Source organism: Nerophis lumbriciformis, linkage group LG18 (genome assembly GCF_033978685.3).
Source record: "Nerophis lumbriciformis linkage group LG18, RoL_Nlum_v2.1, whole genome shotgun sequence".
Lineage (NCBI taxonomy): Eukaryota > Metazoa > Chordata > Actinopteri > Syngnathiformes > Syngnathidae > Nerophis > Nerophis lumbriciformis.
Genome location: NC_084565.2, coordinates 14,808,471 through 14,824,219, shown reverse-complemented (window position 1 = coordinate 14,824,219; position 15,749 = coordinate 14,808,471).

The following is a 15,749-nucleotide window of genomic DNA, read 5'->3' as shown; positions in this document are numbered from 1 at the left end:
CATTGTCCCTCATAACTGCCTTCTCTTCGGTGCAATAACCCATTCCACCAACCACCCTGTTTTTGTTTTGTTTTTTCATGTATATATTCATTTCACACCATATTCATTGCACTTCTACATTTTTTATATTTCTATATATTTGCACATTGTTTTTCTAGCATGCACACGCATTGTATGGAATGACCTCAATCTCGTTACCTTGCGTAATGACAATAAAGCTGATTCTGATTCTGATTCTGATATATATATATATATATATATATATATATATATATATATATATATATATATATATATATATATATATATATATATATATATATATATATATATATATATATATATATATATATATATATATATATGCAGGGCTTCACGGTGGCAGAGGGGTTAGTGCATCTGCCTCACAATACGAAGGTCCTGAGTAGTCTTGGGTTCAATCCCGGGCTCGGGATCTTTCTGTGTGGAGTTTGCATGTCCTCCCCGTGACTGCGTGGGTTCCCTCCGGGTACTCCGGCTTCCTCCCACTTCCAAAGACATGCACCTGGGGATAAGTTGATTGGCAACACTAAATTGGCCCTAGTGTGTGGATGTGAGTGTGAATGTTGTCTGTCTATCTGTGTTGGCCCTGCAATGAGGTGGCGACTTGTCCAGGGTGTACCCCGCCTTCCGCCCGATTGTAGCTGAGATAGGCTCCAGCGCCCCCCGCGACCCCAAAGGGAATAAGTGGTAGAAAATGGATGGATATATATGCAGTGTTGGGACTGTAACGCCGTTAGTTTCGGCGGTAACTAGTAATCTAACGCGTTATTTTTTTACATTCAATAACTCAGTTACCGTTACTACATGATGCGTTACTGCGTTATTTTACGTTATTTTTTATGTAGTATCGGCTAGAAACTGAGGATCTGAGTGTGTTTTATTCCAGCGAAGCAGAGACGTGCTTTTGATTCTTCCTCTGCGCTCTCTGTGTGTGCGTGTGACTGTGTGTCTGAGTGTGGGAAGGGGAGGGGAGGGGAGGGGAGGGGAGGGGGGTGCGCAATACAACCGTTGGCCAACCAAAAAGTAACCACAGAACACTATACACCTATAGTGTTCTGTGGTTACTTTTTGGTTGGCCAAGCGGACGTGACGACAGGCTGTCCCCACTCAGATTCGCACAGACCGGGAGGGGGCGTGCCTTAAGTCCGGCTGGAAATCGGCAGAAATTTGGAGAATGGTTGTCCCAGGGAGAGGCAGTGAAATTCGGGAGGGTTGGCAAGTATGAGATATTCTCACTTCTTTTCTTTTGTCGAGCACAAAGAAAAGAACATTTTAGTTCAATGTAAGTTGCGTCTTGGATCAAAGATCCCGTCTACTGCCCAAAACAACAATTCAAATCTGCCTGGTTAGGCTCTGTATGTCACGTGTGCCTTCCTTAGGTGAAGCCAGCTTTACAGCTATGTTGTTGATTGATTGATTGATTGATTGAAACTTTTATTAGTAGATTGCACAGTACAGTACATATTCCGTACAATTGACCACTAAATGGTAACACCCAAATAAGTTTTTTAACTTGTTTAAGTCGGGGTCAAGATACAGATATATACTATCAAATATATACTAACATCATAATACAGTCATCACACAAGATAATCATCAGGGTATATACATTGAATTATTTACATTATTTACAATCCGGGGTGTGGGATATGGAGGGGGGGGGGGGGGGGGGGGGGTTAGGTTTGGTTGGTATCAACACTTCAGTCATCAATTGCATCATCAGAGAAATGGACATTGAAACAGTGTAGGACTGATTTGGTAGGATATGTACAGCAAGTAGTGGACACAGAGAGAGAGATCAGAAAGTATAAGAAAAAGTGTCTACATTTGATTATTTACAATCCGAAGAGGTATTATGTGGAAGGGAGGGTGTTAGTTTAGGGTTGTAGTTGCCTGGAGATGTTCTTTTAGTGCGGTTTTGAAGGAGGATAGAGATGCCCTTTCTTTTACACCTGTTGGGAGTGCATTCCATATTGAAGTGGCATAGAAAGAGAATGAGTTAAGACCTTTATTAGTTCGGAATCTGGGTTTAACGTGGTTAGTGTTAGTGTTATTATGCTGTTTGTTACTTATGTATGTTATGTTGCAGCTATTTAAAATAGTTTTGTCAATTTGTTCTGGCCTGAAATAAATTGGCCCTTTGAAACATATCTTTGTCTTTGTGTGTTGTATGTAGAGCACATTGCTTAGCAGAGTTCTGTGATGCTAATGTATGTCAAGTTGATCAACAGATTGTATTATTTTCCAGTGCAATAACAGTACTAAAATGAAGGCTAAAAGGGCATTAATGGGAGCTTTAAAAAAAAAAAAGTAGAAGAAGTAACTAAATAGTTACTTTTCACAGTAACGCATTACTTTTTGGTGTAAGTAACTGAGTTAGTAACTGAGTTACTTTTGAAATAAAGTAACTAGTAACTGTAACTAGTTACTGTTTTTCAGTAACTAACCCAACCCTGTATATATATATATATATATATATATATAGATAGAAATATATATATGTATATAAATATATGTAGTACAGTACACAGTAATGAAAACACAGTTGTTCCACTAACTGTACTGTACTTGCTGCTTACTTAAAAAAAAAAAAAAACACTTACCTTTCACTATTTGAGTAGCCTTTGTTCTGCCATTTGAGTACTGGCGAGCGATCTCTGAATCCGGGAACATATCCTTCACGGATTTGTTGAAAGCATCCGCAAATGAGAACGGGATGTTGCTTGCAGCTATCAGCATAGCCATCTTTGTCTCGGCATATGTTACACTGAAATTCTTGTTTCCAATCATTTTGGAACTTGCAAGCGTACTTGCGTATGGCTGTCTCTTCTTCGTTCTTCTGCTTCGTCTCTGTTATATTTTTGGACATTACTACTTGCCGTAGTTTTTAAGCAATGCATGATGGGAATCCGGATGTTGTGTGTCAGTGTATTAACGTACCGGCTGGACTAAACACACGCTAAGAAATAGCTCCATGCCTGCCTACTTTATGGGTTATACAAACCCCGTTTCCCTATGAGTTGGGAAATTGTGTTAGATGTAAATATAAACGGAATACAATGATTTGCAAATCATTTTCAACCCATGTTCAGTTGAATATGCTACAAAGACAACATATTTGATGTTCAAACTGATAAACATTTTTTTTTTGCAAATAATCATTAACTTTAGAATTTGATGCCAGCAACACGTGACAAAGAAGTTGGGAAAGGTGGCAATAAATACTGATAAAGTTGAGGAATGCTCATCAAACACTTATTTGGGACATCCCACAGATGTGCAGGCTAATTGGGAACAGGTGGGTGCCATGATTGGGTATAAAAACAGCTTCCCAAAAAATAAGTTAGTGAAATAGAAGGTTAGTATAGCAATGGGGGATATCTTAGATTGCATTCGGAACATGTAGGATACAAAGCAATACATACCATATTTTCTGGACCATTATAAGATTATAAGGCGCATTAAAGGGGTAATATTATGCTTTTTTTCTAAATTTAAAACATATCCTTGTAGTCTACATAACATCTAATGGTGGTTCTTTGTGGTGTTTTACAGACCATCTACAAGTCGCTTTCTGACAGTCGCTTCAGGATTTGTGGGCGGTCTTATTTACGTGGCTCACCTTCGACAGCGTCTTCTCTCCGTCATCTTTGTTGTAGCGGTGTAGCGTGCAAGGACGGGAGTGGAAGAAGTTTTAAAAGATGGAGCTAACTGTTTTAATGGCATTCAGACTTTATCAATAACGGAGCAGCATCTCCTCATCAGTGGCTTACTAGGCAACAACGCCGGAAATGTGTCCCGTGAAAAAACGTCTGACCGGAACTCTCTAATAACTAAAGTTCCTTGGGTGAATAATGTAAACTCACTACACTGGTAGTTTTTAGCACTTCCATAGCGAGATATAAGTTAGAACTTTACACTACTTTATATTAGAAATGGCAACAACAAAGGATGAATGTCACATAACAAGAAAATAGTGAAAAAGAATAAGCTTATCAACTACGGCATCGGCATGGACTACATTGACGGACATGAGCAAATTTTCAGGACTTAGGCTGATCCCAAATACACGTCAGCAGGTACCAGAAGGTAAGAAAAGCTGGTTTTGTGAAACAAAACGGCAGATAATATATCTGCTAATGGGTGCCATTTTGCGGTCGTTATACACACACCATAGTAATACTTGTATCTCTGTTGCCGTAATGGGCCGACAATCCATCAAGCGGTGCGGCTTCAAAGTCATACTAAAACATTTTGACAGATTTTTGAGTGCCGTGTGTAATGTTCTTTATTTTAAATGAAACATTTAAAGTTTCGGTGTTGTTTACTGGCGTCATATTGCAGTCTACGTATCTCTTATGTGTGAGTACCAGCTACTGGTCACACTTATCATTACACCATGTACCAAATAAAATTACTTCGAGGTCGGTAAGCTCAACCAGAATTATTCCGTACATTAGGCGCACCGGATTATAAGGCACACTGTCGATTTTTGAGAAAATGAAAGGATTTTAAGTGCGCCTTATAGTCCAAAAAATACGGTACGATTTTTTTTTTATGACAGGGTTAAATAAAAGTATTTAGAATACGGTGCCATCTCAATTCACACTATTTGGATCCTGTCAAAGCCAGATGTGAATGTCTTAAAGGCCTACTGAAATGCGATTTTCTTATTTAAACGGGGATAGCAGTTCCATTCTATGTGTCATACTTGATCATTTCGCGATATTGCTATATTTTTGCTGAAAGAATTTAGTAGAGAACATCGACGATAAAGTTCGCAGCTTTTGGTCACTGATAAAAAAGCCTTGCCTGTACCGGAAGTAGCAGACGAGTAGCGTGACGTCACAGGTTGTGGAACTCCTCACATATGCACATTGTTTACAATCATGGCCACCAGCAGCGAGAGCGATTCGGACCGAGAAAGCGACGATTCCCCCATTAATTTGAGCGAGGATGAAAGATTCGTGGATGAGGAAAGTGAGAGTGAAGGACTAGAGGGCAGTGGGAGCGATTCAGATAGGGAAGATGCTGTGAGAGGCGGTTGGGACCTGATATTCAGCTGGGAATGACTAAAACAGTAAATAAACACAAGACATATATATACTCTATTAGCCACAACACAACCAGGCTTATATTTAATATGCCACAAATTAATCCCGCATAACAAACACCTCCGAAATCAATCAATCAATCCCCCCTCCTGTCCATATAACCCGCCAACACAACTCAAACACCTGCACAACACACTCAATCCCACAGCCCAAAGTACCGTTCACCTCCCCAAAGTTCATACAGCACATATAGTTCCCCAAAGTCCCCAAAGTTACGTACGTGACATGCACATAGCGGCACGCACGTACGGGCAAGCGATCAAATGTTTGGAAGCCGCAGCTGCATGCGTACTCACGGTACCGCGTCTGCGTATCCAACTCAAAGTCCTCCTGGTAAGAGTCTCTGTTGTCCCAGTTCTCCACAGGCCAATGGTAAAGCTTGACTGTCATCTTTCGGGAATGTAAACAATGAAACACCGGCTGTGTTTGTGTTGCTGCAGCCGCCCGCAATACACCGCTTCCCACCTACAGCTTTCTTCTTTGCTGTCTCCATTGTTCATTGATCAAATTGCAAAAGATTCACCAACACAGATGTCCAGAATACTGTGGAATTTTGCGATGAAAACAGATGACTTAATAGCTGGCCACCATGCTGTCCCAAAATGTCCTCTACAATCCGTGACGTCACGCGCAGACGTCATCATACCGAGACGTTTTCAGCAGGATATGTCGCACGAAATTTAAAATTTCACTTTAGTAAGCTAACCCGGCCGTATTGGCATGTGTTGCAATGTTAAGATTTCATTATTGATATATAAACTATCAGACTGCGTGGTCGGTAGTAGTGGGTTTCAGTAGGCCTTTAAAAGTAGAATTAGTGAAAATAATTGATGCAGGTGATCCTGTAGAAAAGGAACAACGAAACATTTAAAGACTAAATGACCAGAATACATGCGGATATACACAGACGGTTCCAAAAATATGACTAATATTATAATATTAGTCATATTACAATATAATATGGCAGCAGTAGAGGTCAGAATCCCTCAGTTGCAAATACAGCATGGCAAACAGGTTTCAAACAATCTATCAGTATTTACAGTAGAGCTTGTGGCCATTTTATAGACACTATCTGCTCCAATTCAGCAGCAGTATTGATGGCACTGTAGGGCGGGAAGAGTGAGACAACAAACGACTAAATTAGTGAAGCAATGATAATGCTGGGAAGAATGCAGGGATTGGGGTTCACTGTTGCGTTTGTGTTAGTGCCGGCACATGTGGGAGTACAGGGAAACGAGGAGGCTGAGGACAGAGCAAAAAGGCACTAAACAGAAATTAAATAGGAATAAATGTACATTACGGAAGGGTAGAGTGGAAAATCTCAATACAACAAGAAACAGACAGAATGTGGCAAAAAGAGTGGGAACAGGGGAGTAAGGAAAAGTATTATTTTTCATTACAATCCTGAATCCAACATAAAACACAATAAGTATCACAATGGGATGTCGGGACACTGTGGTGTATACAAGACTGAGGCTGGGGCACTGTGCGCCAAATAAAGGCTTGGCAATGTAAGCAAACTGATGAAAAATGCACATGTAGAGAGGAAGAAAGCGTCATCCATATCCTCAAAGACAGCAATAAGTACAATGAAGACAGAGCCATAATACACGCAAAACCGTCAGGAAACTGGAAGCAAGGACACTTCACTTAAAGCAGGGGTGTCAAACTTGTTTTCATTGAAGGCCACACCGCACTCGTGGCTGCCATTAGAGGGCGGCTTGTAACAGTAAATAATAAATGAATTTGCCTATGAATTTAAATATTTTAAAAAAAAATTACGTAAAGAGTAAAACAAATCTGTGGATTTTACCACTGTTTTTTGTTACGGCACAAACAGGAGGGACGACGTATTATCTCTACTTATTTATATATATATAAATAAGAAATAATAATATTAATAAACAAGGGAAATGAAGTGTGACAGATCCAAAAGTGTATGGTGTGCGACTATGTGTGTGAATTAACTGCAGTGTGTTGTCGGGAGTGTTGAGCGAGGGGCGGAAGTCCCGGAGGGGAAAGGCAAGCTCGAAGGTCCGTGAGACAGGCAGGTAGTCGGGGGTACTAGCGGGGCGTCAGAGTCTGTGTCCAGGCGGGAGGTCGAGATCCAAGCTGCAGCCATGGAAACAAAGGGAACACGGGGAGACGAGACACACAACTCGTGACGTGGGAACGAAGGCAGGCTGCAGAGAGGCGACAAAGAGTTCACAAGACAATGAACACGACAGGGGAGAAAACACAGAGAGCAAAAAGTACACATAGAGCTTGATTTATAGGCTTACTGTTCTGAACAGGAAACTACGTTTGGGATAGCAGGTTGTGCCGGCTTATGAAGGCAGGTCTCATCATCAGCTTCAGGTGTGTTGATTGCCGGCAATTGATTGCAGCTGCTTGCTGCAGCCGGACTGGCACGCGCCCCTGGCGCAATAAAACTGGCAACTTAGTTGCCAGACTTTTACTGTAAAATATATGGTGTTTTTTTTTAATTATTATTATTTTTACGACATATATAAATATCTATCTATCTATCTATCTATCTATCTATCTATCTATCTATCTATCTATCTATATATATATATATATATATATATATATATATATATATAACATTTTATTTTGTCAACTCAGCTGCCAGTTTGTTACCATAATAAATTGTGGTACCATAAAATCATCAACCGAGTATTTTACAGTAAAAAAAAACAAAAACAAAAAAAACTGACAGTCGACTCAGTCGACAGAATTTTGCTGTAAAAAAAACACACATTGGTTGTCTTTTTTTCAACTTATGCTGTAAAAAAAAAGGCCTTCAATTTTACAGTAAAATTCATTGGTAATTATTATAGTGTACAATTTGATGGATGATTTGCTTCAAAATCATAAGTAATAATCAGAGAAAAAATAGCATTTGTTGCAATATTGGACACTATTTTTCCCTGTCAAACTAGAAAGAAAAAAAACAACCTTTAGTAAGAAAATAAGAAAGTAAAGAAAGAAAATATATTTTACTGACACATATTGTTTCCAGGCTTTTGCGGGCCATATAAAATGACGTGAAGGGCCAGATCTGGCCCGCGGGCCTTGAGTTTGACACCTGTGACCTAAAGCATATTAAACTGGGAACACCGAGTAGTGACAAACGCTCGTTCTGAATTCCATGCAAAAGGCTGGATATCATACTTGCCAACCTTGAGACCTCCGATTTCGGGAGGTGGGGGGTGGGGGGCGTGGTCGGGGTGGGGTGGGGGCGCGGTTGGGGGCGTGGCTAAGAGGGGAGGAGTATATTTACAGCTAGAATTCACCAACTCAAGTATTTCATATATATATATATATATATATATATATATATATATATATATATATAAATAAGAAATACTTGACTTTCAGTGAATTCTAGCTATATATATATTTATTTTATGATATATATATATATATATATATATATATATATATATATATATATATATATATATATATATATATATATATATATATATATATATATATATATATATATGTATATATATAAATAAAAGAAATACTTCAATTTCATTGTTCATTTATTTACACATATACACACACATAACACTCATCTACTCATTGTTGAGTTAAGGGTTGAATTGTCCATCCTTGTTCTATTCTCTGTCACTATTTTTCTAAACATGCTGAACACCCTTTCGCAGGTACCCAGAAAGGTTCCAAGTACCACCAAAAAAACTGAATCTCTGAAGACAGTACACAAATCTGTGTTAAAGGTGTACAAATACTGTTTGTATAATAAGCATGTTATTGTTTACAAATGAGGGTTAAGAGTTCAGTACTAAAAAAAAGAAAAAAGAATGTGGCTTAAGTACAGTTTTGTAGGAATGTAATAGAGTGATCTATGTTTGTCTGTTGCCATCTCCTGGTGAATGTTGGCTATAGCGTACTGGGGTTAGTTTTTGGTTGGCCAACGATTTACGTGGTGTTGCGCACCTGACGTCAAGTGTGTGAGTCTGTTCTGAAGTCTACAGTAAAGAGACGTACTTCATCACCTCGCCTGGTTATTGCCTCCAACTCAATATATTACAACAACATTGCTGTTTACGGCAGACAAACTGCTTTACGGTAGAATAAAACATTACTGCTGTTGTTGTGTGTTGTTGCCGCGCTGGGAGGACGTTAATGAAACTGCCTAACAATAAACCCACATAAGAAACTCCATGCGGACCTGAGTGACGTCAGGTGCGCAACACCACGTTAATCGTTGGCCAACCAAAAAGTAACCCCAGTACGCTATAGCCAACATTCATCAGGAGATGGCAACAGACAAACATAGATTAGTCTATTACATTATTCCCCTTTTAGAAATGTATAGAAGTTACTCAAAATAAATAAACAACCCAACCAAAAAATGCAGCAGCTCAATTAAAAAACTGTACTTAAGCCACATTCTTTTTTTTTTCTTAGCACTGAACTCTTAATCCTCATTGGTAAACAATAACATGCTTATTATACAAACAGTATTTGTACACCTTTAACACAGATTTTTATACTGTCTTCAGAGATTCAGTTTTTTTGGTGGTACTCGAAACCTTTCTGGGTACCTGCGAAAGGGTGTTCAGCATGGTTAGAAAAATAGTGACAGAGAATAGAACAAGGATGGACAATTCAACCCTTAACTCAACAATGAGTAGATGAGTCATGTGTGTGTATATGTGTAAATAAATGAACACTGAAATTCAAGTATTTCTTATATATATATATATATATATATATATATATATATATATATATATATATATATATATATATGTATATATAATAAAGTAAATATATATATAACTAGAATTCACTGAAAGTCAAGTATTTCTTATATATATATATATCAGAGGTGTGGACTCGAGTCACATGACTTGGACTCGAGTCAGACTCGAGTCATGAATTTGATGACTTTAGACTTGACTTGACAAAATGTAAAAAGACTTGCAACTCGACTTAGACTTTAACATCAATGACTTGTGACTTCACTTGGACTTGAGCCTTTTGAATTGACATGACTTGACATGACTTGCTACTTTCCCCAAAACCCAAAGATGAAAAAGTTATTCGGGAGCGCTCCGTATTTTTCATTGTGTACTGTCTATCAGCGTTGCGTGTGTCAGCTGGTGTGGTCTCAGTACAACAGCCAATCAAATTAGATCTACTTTGTTTTCATCACACAGCATTCATCCAATCAAATTGCAGGACAACCAACGAAGAAGACATGTCCAAACCACACGCCAGTGAACAAAAAATGATACCTAAAATAATTTTGTTTGGGTATAGAAATTACGAGGTGGTCAACACAAAACGGTTTGCAGTATGCAACACATGCGGTTCGAAAATTACTGATGGAGAGGAAACAACTTCCAACTTCGTCCGGCATTTGAAGTTGCACAAAGAAGGGTAAGTTTTGAATGTAAGATAACGTTTATTGGCTAAGTAACGTGACTTTTATTTGCTGTGTAGTTAAATCAGTGAGGCTGTAAACTCACTGCTAACGTTATAACGTTATTGCAAACACGGGAATCTGTTGCAGTTCACTACCTTATTCATACTTTTTGTTCAGTGATTTTTTTTAAGCAGGGTTACGTTAGTCAATATATCACACGTAACGTTAGACGGCGGTCAGCAGCACCGCGTATTTTAGCCACCTAAAAAAAGACAAAAATAGTAAAATAAAGGTCAGTTAAAATGTATACTATATTATGAATATGTGTACCGTTTTAGCTAGCTTTCTGACATACTGTTGGTTGTTTACCTCAGTGGTCCCCAACCACCGGGCCGCGGCCCGGTACTGGTCCGTGGATCGATTGGTATCGGGCCGCACAAGAAATAATTTTATTTTTTTTCCTTTTTTTAATTAAATCAACATAAAAAACACAAGATACACTTACAAGTAGTGTACCAACACAAAACAACTCTCTCCCCCCTTTTGTTCTGGGCATTGAACATGAAGACTCTTCCTTCACTGTTCCAAGTGGCCATGAGAGTCTTGGCAGTGCCTGCCTCCAGTGCTCCAGTGGAGCGAGTTTTCAGCCATGGTGGCATCATACTACGCCCCCATCGTGCACAAATGACTGACAGACTCTTGGCTGATTTGGTCTTTTGCAAATGCAATGCAGCATAGGGCCCTGACATATAAAAAGTACAACTTTTTTGTTATGTTCACGTATATGTCATGTTTTTTCAATGTTAACACTTTTGTACAAATAAGTACATTTGCACTTTATTTTTCAATGTGTTTGTTCTGTAAAGGAATGAGTTAATGTTTAAAATGACTGGTTAATAGTGCTATTATAAAGTGCAATGTCAGCACAATTTTCTTTCCTGCAATTTAAAATGCACTTGTTTTAATAAATAAATACAGCGTTTGAAAAGCATACACAATCTGTGTTAATATATTAGTCTGTGGTTAAAAGGACTTGAAAGGACTCGAAACTCAAAATGCAGGACTTAGGACTTGACTTGAGACTTTCCAGTCTTGACTTTGGACTTGACTCGGGGCTTGCCTGTCTTGACTCGGGACTTGACTCAGACTTGAGGGCAAAGACTTGAGACTTACTTGTGACTTGCAAAACAATGACTTGGTCCCACCTCTGATATATATATATATATATATATGAAATACATGACTTGGTGAATTCTAGCTGTAAATATACTCCTCCTCTCTTAGCCCCGCCCACAACCACGCCCCCGCCCCACCCCCCACCTCCCGAAATCGGAGGTCTCAAGGTTGGCAAGTATGTGTTGACACGTCACTCATGTCCGCATGGAGCTTGAGGGGGCGTGGCTTCCAGCTCCGCCTGAATTTCGGGAGATTTTCGGGAGAGAATTTGTCCCGGGAGGTTTTCGGGAGAGGCGCTGAATTTCGGGAGTCTCCCGGAAAATCCGGGAGGGTTGGCAAATATGCTGGATATACAAAAGGATCTGAGGTGATTCAGGAAATCGAAAAAGGACCAGTGGAGGGCAGCAATACGCCTGAAATGCATGCAGTCTGAAGGAAATCAAAAACAAGAAAAAGACGATTCACACTCCATTTCAGCAGACAGCGGTAATGCACGCCACAAGGTTGCTTGTCACCCGTCATTAAACCACAGAAGAAGAAGTGTCAGCGGTCAGAAAAAGAAGAAGATGATGATAATGAAGAAGATGAAACCTGACGAAAATCCTGTCTTCTGGTGAGGCTTTTTAGTAGTCATGCTACATCTATGTGGGCTAACAAATAATGACTTGTTCAGTTGCTGGTGGAATAATTTACACCAACACATTATTCTCGACTTTTTTAACAAATGAAGTAACAAAAATTGGTCATTTTCACCAGAACTGCAGCTGTGCTAATGCTATATAGCTACATAATGTATGTAGCATGCCATGTGACATATGTGTATTGTCGGTAGGGATGATGTTTGATAAGAAATTATCGAGTTCAAGCCTATTATCGAATCCTCTTATCAAACCGATTCCTTATCGATTCTCTTGTCGAGTCCAGATAGGTTGTTGTATATGGGAAAAAAACACAATATTTGGTTTAACAAAAGCTCACTTTTATTATATAAGAAAAAAATAAAATCTAAAAATTAAATAAATATTGACTGTTACCCCCCTAAAAAAATAAAATAAAATAAATAAATATTGACTGTTGTTACCCAAAGTATATTAAGTGGGATTTTTCAGAAAAACAAATATATACAGTAACACAAAAACAACCTGTCTCTGTGATCACTATAGGTGTATAAATAATAATATAGTGTTAAATAAAATCAGTCCCTTGGGCACAAAACTGAAAATAATACAGCTCTCCAAAAAGTGCACTTCTGCTGCTATTTGACATAACTGTTTGTTATGATGCTTTGACATTTTTGCACTTTATTTCTTTATTGAAAGAAAATTCTATGAAGAGAAAAGTTGTTAGCAAATGTGGTTACAATGCTAAAAATGGAAAGTTAAAGCTAAAAAAAGAAATACACTTTATTGAGTTAACATTATTGCTTTATAGGGGGAAAGATGTGATGTTATGAGCTAGGGCAGGGGTCTGCAACCCGCGGCTCCGGAGCCGCATGCGGCTCTTTGACCACTCTGATGCAGCTCAGCTGCATACTTGCCGACCCCCAGATTTTCCCGAGAGACTACTGGATTTCAGTGCCTCTCCCAGAAATCTCCAGGGGCTAATATTCTCTGATTTTCACCCTAATAGTAATATTAAGTGCATCCTGTGATGGCACAGTATTTAGCACCCTTTACAACCTGTACAAATAGCATGCCAGCCTTGCCACATGTTGTATGTAGCTTCTGCTTGCACATGTAAGTGACAGCAAGGCATACTTGGCCAACAGCCACACAGGTTACACTCACGGTGGCCGTATTAAACAACTTTAACACTGTTACAAATATGCGCCACACTGTGAACCCACACCAAACAAGAATGACGAACACATTTCAGGAGAACATCTGCACCGTAACACAACATAAACACAACAGAACAAATACCCAGAATCCCATGCAGTCCTAACTCTTCCGGGCTACATTATACACCGCCGCTACCACCCACCCCCCCGTGCGTCGATTGAGGTGGGCGGAGTTTGGTGGTAGCGGGGGTGTATAATGTATCCCGGAAGAGTTAATCTATTAAAAGAAGACAGCCTTAACTTGGACACACGCATCTATACCTTTGGCCATTAAAAGCCAGTAATTTCCAGGAGTTATCTCACCTTCTGAGTAGCCTCTGATTTACTAATGGTTTCTAATGTTGTAAAAATGTGTAGAATAAATATTAAATTTCAACATTTCTGTCAACGAAGATTTGCTTCAGCCTGTGACACATAGTCATTTTGATAGTAGGCTATTAAAGTTAATATAGACACTTACATTATGTGTTGCCTTCATTATAACACTTATAAACGGCTTTTCGTTTTTTTGTGTTTTTGGTCCAATATGGCTCTTTCAACGTTTTGGGTTGCCGAATCCTGGTTTAGGCAGTGCTAATGTGTCTAACACTGTTCTCTGTTAGTCAGTCTGTCGTAAACAAAGTCATTTGTGGAATAATAAGTAGCCAGCATTTTAATATCAACTCTTTACCACACCTCTTATGCTGACTAGCTTTTAGCCCGGCAGCCTTGTTTACTACAGTTGTTTTTTGTTTTGTTTTGTTAAGAGTAGGGCTGGACGATTATATGATTGTGATCACGATTAATTTGAGTTTGATCACGATGATCAGCTTTTGGCATAGTTCATCGATCAAACATGGCGGAAATGTCTGTTAGAAGGTACCGCAGTAGTAAACTGTAGGCAAGCAATGGTGCTTGGTATAATCCTGCATGGAACAATCCGCCTTTATTGACCGTGATCCTGTGTGGTTAACATGAGCATAGAAGATGGAACATAACATTTAGAAGAAGCAGCAACTTCAGTGACTGCTGCAGCTCATGTTGTGATGCGCAGTAATCCTGCTCTCAATGCGGACTAGCACGCACTCAAATGTCTGTTGTGACTGAACGACTGCGTTGGTCTCCGACTGGGAGAATAAAGACAACTAATTTAATACATTTAAATACATTTTTATATATAAATATTTTTGAATCTGACTTTTTTTATGTTTGCTTTGTTTCAACTCCTTGTATATAACGTGCTAAAGAACTCTGGGGCGGTATAGCTCGGTTGGTAGAGCGGCCGTGCCAGCAACTTGAGGGTTGCAGGTTGATCCCCGCTTCTGCCATCCTAGTCACTGCCATTGTGTCCTTGGGCAAGACACTTTACCCACCTGCTCCCAGTGCCACCCACCCTGGTTTAAATGTAACTTAGATATTGGGTTTCACTATGTAAAGCGCTTTGAGTCACTAGAGAAAAAGCGCTATATAAATATAATTCACTTCACTTCACTTCTGCAGACAGACACTTTTTGTTAAAACCATTTTTGAATTTGTGTATAAACACATTTATCCACAATGCAGTACCTCAAATTCAAACTGCATTATAATGTATTTTCATTAATTATAAGATAAAGAATTTGAGATTTTAAAAAAACGCCAAAATCTGGGTGATTGCTTGCTGTTTGTCTAACCACTGGAGAGAAGCATGGATGCATACAAGTAATTAGAATGAGAATTTACCATTCGAAAGTAGTGTTTAGTAAATGTTAACTTGAAATAAAAGTGTTAGGGTTAGGGTTAGGTGTATTCAGTACACCGCTGATACTTTGTTTACTGAAGAAAGAAATTTGGGATGACAAGCAATAAAACAAAATAACATTGAGAGGAAAAAAAGTTGTTCTCCCCAAAACATACTGTAAAAAAAAAAGCGAAACCGTGGCCCTAAAACCAAGGTACGGATTGTAGTGTGAGTTACCGATGCACTTCTATTAAACAATCCTAGGTATGGACAAAATGATAGTTGTCAGCTGTAAGCATATATTACCTCGATCAAACATGGTGGTCTGTTACAAAATACTGCCGTCCATGTAATTTCTACCTGACTTTAACCACAACACAAAATCCCGGATGATATAGCGAGACAACGCGGCTCACTGTGGTTTGACACGGCGGACACAAAGTAAGGAAGCTGGGTCATACATTTCTG